Here is a 6,427-nt window from a genome sequence, read left to right as displayed (position 1 = left end):
CTTACAGGCACAGAAATGACTGTATGTTATTCGACAATATGGGGTTTAGTACAAAGAGCCCCTGGTTAACTGCTAACTTGCTTTGTGACTTTGGGCAAGTGACTTTCCTGAACTATGTCTTGTCTTGGTCTTTGTTCTGTCTCTAGCATCTAGCATGTAGGCACACTATTCAAAGTTTGTTGGATGAATAATAAATAGACCTTAAATTTCCTCATCTGTAAACGAAAGGATTTGGATTAGATCTGTAAATTTCTTTTTGGAATTTGAAATTTGAAATCTCAAATTCTGTTATAATTTTAACCTGGTCCTAGTATTTACTACCTTAAAGAACCATATGATCGGTGCTGGCTGTTTTTACTTCCTTAGGTTCTTTCTGCTGTTTCCCATTTGGAACGAAGTATTCTTTTGCTCTTCTTTTTATTTTTTTTTTTGAGACGGTGTTTTGCTCTTGTTACCCAGGCTGGAATGCAATGGCGCAATCTTGGCTCACCGCAACCTCTGCCTCCTGGGTTCAACCAATTCTGCCTCAGCCTCCCGAGTAGCTGGGACTACAGGCATATGCCACCATGCCCAGCTAATTTTTGTATTTTTAGTAGAGACGGGGTTTCACCATGTTGACCAGGATGGTCTGGATCTCTTGACCTCATGATCCACCCGCCTCGGCCTCCCAAAGTGCTGGGATTACAGGCGTGAGCCACTGCTCCCAGCCTGTTTTGCTCTTTTTTAGGGCCTTTATTAGATTTGGTTTACATTTATCTCCTTTATTTATTTATTTTTAATTATTATTTATATATACTTATTTTTTGAGACAGAGTCTCGCTCTCACCCAGGCCTGGAGTACAGTGGCGTGATCTCGGTTCATTGCAGCCTCTGCCTCCCTGGGTCAAGTGGTTCTCCTTCGTCAACCACCCGAGTAGCTGGGATAACAGGTGCTTGCCACCCTCCCTGGCTAATTTTTTTATTTTTAGTAGAGATTGGGTTTCACTGAATTGGCCAGGCTGGCCTCAAACTCCTGACCTCAAGTGATCTACCTGCCTTGGCCTCCCAAAAGGCTGGGATTACAGGTGTGTGAGCCACCAGGCCTGGTCACTGTGTATCTTCTTTTAAATGTAAATTTTGTGTTTTATAATTTTTCACATCTACTGAATTAAATCTGAATAGTTACTTTGTGTAAAACAAATTTTGCCTTCCATTCTTGCCCAAAAGTCGTTATTGTCCAGAATGATTTCTCCAGGGTATCTATTGCTCCCAAGTTTCAAATGGTGTTTTAGGAGCTGAAACTTCAGGATTTACCCCACATCTGGTTAACATTTTGAAAAGATGCAGGATTTCATTCACCTAACCTGCCCTGAGTAGAAAACCATCTTACCATTTTCCCCTATGTTTTCTCTGACAGGAGGGCACATGCTATTATACAGTATACTTTCCTCAGTAGTTTGAAGGGTCTGAAAGGCCCAATGAGCAATGTTCATACAGATAAAGGAGAGCTTTTCATTTAAGTAGTCACTCAGACTTTTAGGAAGTTTTGAATTTTTTTTTAAGTGCTTAGCTAAAGTACCTTTTGTTTGAAAACTTATTGAAATACTTTTATTAAATATTGTAAACCACTATTTTCATTTTTCCTTATTGCCTTTCAGGTCAAATATAGACATACTTTTGCATGGTTACAATCATGTATGTACCATTTTGTATTTGAATTCAGCAAAAAATATGCTAAGCATCAGTTTCAGGTAACACAATAGAAGCTAGTGACTGAGTCCTTTAATTTAATTCAAGGACTATGTTGAGATAGAACCAGTTGTACTGAGCTCTTATGCATTTTAGGTGTGATTATTTCCATTATTTAGAGTCTTTTTAAAAAAATTTATAAGGCAAGTAACAATATTTGGTTAAAATGTTTATATTATTCAGGAGAACTTGAAGGTAGCTTTGGTAAATTCAGATGGTGTCTACAAATTATGGTTATTGTTTTTATATTCTTGGTAAAAGATGGAGTATTGAAAATTTAAAAATGCTCCCCAAATAGCACCAAATATTAGCACATCTCTTTTGTTCATGGTAATACGACTTTATTATGAGCGCCTGGGGGCCTGAAGTTTCCACAGTGGCTTCTGTCTGATAGGACTAAGCCAGCCAGGAAAGCAACCCTGAGAAGAGGAAGGAGTAAATTAAGGTCAAACAGTAAACTAGAGGAATGGGTGGAACTAGCTATACACGGCATTTCCAACAGAAAACTGTTGACAAGGCATTTAATTCCACTGAAATGTAATAATCTAATAATTGCTGATTCATATCTGTACCTCTTTAGATAATTTTGAAATCAAAAGTTTCATATATATGAATGTAAATAATTTATTTAATTCCCTTTTTAAAACTTTAAAAATAATTTATGAAGATTGAATATAGGCTAGGCGCAGTGGCTCACGCCTGTAATCCCATCACTTTGGGAGGCTGAGGCAGGTGGATCACCTGAGGTCGGGAGTTCGAGACCAGCCTGACCAACATGGAAAAACACTGTCTCTACTAAAAGTACAAGTTTATCTGGGCATGGTGGCACATGCCGGTAATCTCAGCTACTTGGGTGGCTGAGGCAGGAGAATCACTTGAATCTGGTAGGCAGAGATTGCAATGAGCCGAGATTGCACCATTGCATATCAGCCTGGGCAACAAGAATGAAACTGTCTCAAAAAAAAAAAAAAGATGGAATATATTCAGAGTATGCAATGTGATTATTTGATATACCTTGTGTAATGACTACCACAATCAAATTAATTAATATATCCATCGCCACTCATGATGTATTTAAGATCCCTGAAACTTGTTCATCTTATAATTGAGAGTTTGTACCCTTTGGCCAGTATCTTCCCATTTCTCCTACCCCTCAAACCACCATGTAATTCTCTGCTTCCATGAATTTGGCTTTTCTAGATTTTGCATATAAGTGAGATTAGGCACATAAATTATCAATAAGTTTGTAATTATTAATATTCTTACTTTTCAGATGAGGAAACAGGTTAAACAATTTCCCAGGCTCATCAGTGGGTAAGTAGTCTTAATCTAGAGAAGACTGTTAACTACTTTCTATAGTACTGCTCTCACATGCTAAACTGAAAAACAACATTAATATACCCATCATCAACACATGGCATTATATCTCTTCCAGCCTGTCCACCCTCCCCCTACCTCTATTGGCATGGCCTAGGGACTTGCCTCTCTCCTTCCAAATTGTACTTAGAGAGAAAGCAGTGGTGTAGTCAAGAGAAATTGACTTCAAGAGAACATAGTGGTAGTCCTAGTTTCTGGTAACTGGAGTTTTAGACACTAATCTTAAAGATGTGTTAAAAAAGCAAATCTGAAGGGGTCACTCATCAGTTAAACCCTTTACTGACTCTGATGGACTTCAAGACAAATATCTTTTGTCCCTGAGCACAGTTCCTTCAGACTCATTTCTTTCCACTTATATATCTTGAATTATTCACAGTTCCCCACTGAAAACTACATGCTTTCTCACCTCTGAGCCTTTTTGAGTATCTCTTCATCTCATCTCTTCACCACCCCTATCCTTTCCCCTTATCAATCTCTTAGTCTTTTTTTTTTTAGGACTTTCTACAGAAATCTTCCAGATGCTCACGAGGGTCAAATAAGAGCCTTTGTCCCCTCTTCATGCCTATGCTTATCCTATTATAGCACTTCATCTTCTGGGATTACTTGTCTACTTCTCTGATTTTCCTACCTGGATGCTAGGCTCCTTGGACAGTAAAGCACTAGAAGAACAACAGTCCTGTTCTCAAGGAAGGGTAGGAAGAATATTAATCTCTCCTCTAAAATAGTTCTGGGGTGGCTGCCATATGTACAGCTCTATCATATTGTTGGGATTCTAATTCAAATAATTAGATGCGGATAGAGATCAGAGACCCATGGTGAATTAAGTTTCTACTTTTTAGGGAATCATAAGGATACTAAGAATACAGGGAAAAAATCTCAGATATGCACATACTTATTTAGTACTGAATACATTGTGAAGTACCTATGCCATGTACGTGCCAAGGGCTGTTAAATGAGGGGACATGATCATGAGCACAGTAAGCATGAACTCTGGCTTCAGAGCTGAGCATTTAGTGGGAGACACAGACACTGAATCAACTAAACACAAGTATTTAATGAAAACCTTGATAGATGCTACCAAGAAAAAGTCATTTATAGCTCATAAATGGGGAACCTGAATGGGTGGGTAGAAGGCAAATGTAAGAGCACTTCCATTAGAAAGTGACTTATAAGTAAGATTGAAAGACTAGGAATTGACCAGGCTGAGGCTGAAAAGAGGGGAATAAGAATGAGATGCTTCCTAGTCTGAGGAAGCTGGATGGGCTTGGAAGTTGGCTCTTGAAGGAACTGAAAGAAGAGTACAGCTGGAGAGAAGAGAGGCGAGTATCTGGAAAGGTAGACAGACATCGCCTGATTGCATTGCAGGCCTGAATTTACCTTATCTTCTGGAGGACAATACCCTGATTCTCTCTGGAAAAGTCATAACGGAAGGCCTGTGTATGGTGTTTAGTGTGCTTGAGACAATGAGGTAGCACTGAACACAGATTGGGAGCCAGGCCAACTTGGGTTTGAATCTTGTGAGTAACATGGTGGTGACTATGGCTAATGACCATTAATAATAAGTAAAGTAGTGAAGTAATAAGGCTCCTTTTAATTATTATTATTATTGTTATTTTGAGACAGTCTTGCTCTGTTGCTCAGGCTGAAGTGCAGTGGCACGATCTCAGCTCACTGCAATCTTCACCTCCTAGGCTCAAGCAGTCCTCCTGCCTCAGACCCCCTAGTAACTAGGATTACAGGCATGTGCTACCACGCCCAGCTAATTTTTGTATTTTTAGTAGAAATGGGTTTTGCCATGTTGGCCAGGCTGGTCTCCAACTCCTGACCTCAGGTGATCCACCCGCCTCAGCCTCCCAAAGTGCTGGAATAACAGACATGAGCCATTGTGTGGCCTATTCAATTACTTCTATTACTTCCAATCACTTCTAGTTGAAGCCTAGCATTATTATTCACTTTACTAAAGGATTCACTATAAGCTTCCTTTAAATAGTTCCCCCTAATGCATCTAAAATATATGTGATTGCCCCAGGCAAATCACACAATTCTGGAGGGACCCCCTCTTATAGGGACCTGAACTGGGCTGTGACTGGCCGTGATCATCTGATCAGTAATTAGATTGCCTAGCTGGTGATTCTTGGATATAAAAAGATGGTGAATAATATGATCTGGCTCTGCATCCCCACCCAAATCTCATCTTGAATTGTAATCCAACTTGTAATCACTACATGTTGCGGGAGGGACCTTGTGGGAGGTGATTTGATCATGGGGGTACTCCCCACCATGCTGTTCTTGTGATAGCAAATTCTCAGGAAATATAATGGTTTTATAAGGGGTTATTCCTCTCTTCACGCTGCACTTCTCTCTCCTGCTGCCATGTGAAGAAGGACATATTTGCTTCCCCTTCTCCCATGATTGTAAGTTCCCTGAGGCTTCAATTAAACTTCTTTCCTTTATAAATTACCCAGTGTCAGGCAGTAATTTTTTTTTTTTTTTTTTGAGACAGAGTCTCGCTCTGTCACCAAGGCTGGAGTGCAGTGGCGCAATTGTGACTCACTGGAACCTCCACCTCCCAGGTTCAAGTGATTCTCCTGTCTCAGCCTCCCAAGTAGCTGGGACTACAGGTGCATGCCATCATGCCCAGCTAAGTTTTTTGTGTATTTAGTAGAGATGGGGTTTCACTGTGTTTGCCAGAATGGTCTCGATCTCTTGACCTTGTAATCTGCCCACCTCGGGCTCCCAAAGTACCAAGATTATAGGCACAAGGCATCGTACCTGGCCTAATACAGGTGGGAATGGGATGGAAGGGATAAAGGGTAGAGTGACACTTCTCTGAGTGTATCTTCTCATATAGTTTTGATTTTTAACCATAATAATATTTTACTTATTCAAGAAAATGAAATTAAATAAACAGTTATGGGGAAATCTCTAAAATTCAACATAAACAGAAAAAACTTAACTGATTTCAAATGAACAATATAACCACACTGAATGAAAAAAAAATACCAAAAGCAATTATTGAGCATAGTAATTTGAGTATATCCCTTCAATCTGAAAACAAAACTATTATAAGCAAATCTTGGAACTTTGCTTAAAAGGTTGGTGTACTTAAAATGTTGATCAATATTAACATCACCAGTAATGAGACAGAACATTGTATGCCTCCCAGTGTGATGCACTGAGAACATAATAACACATTTGTGATATTCTTGGCCCCCCAAAAACAGTTAAATTCAATCTAATGAGAAAATAGCAGATAGCCCCAAACTGATAAAATTGTTTTTATTTTTTTAATTTTTTGAGACAGAGTCTTGCTCTGTCACCC

The sequence above is a fragment of the Callithrix jacchus genome, chromosome 8 (assembly GCF_049354715.1).
Source record: "Callithrix jacchus isolate 240 chromosome 8, calJac240_pri, whole genome shotgun sequence".
Classification (NCBI taxonomy): domain Eukaryota; kingdom Metazoa; phylum Chordata; class Mammalia; order Primates; family Cebidae; genus Callithrix; species Callithrix jacchus.
This window is presented reverse-complemented; position numbering follows the sequence as displayed.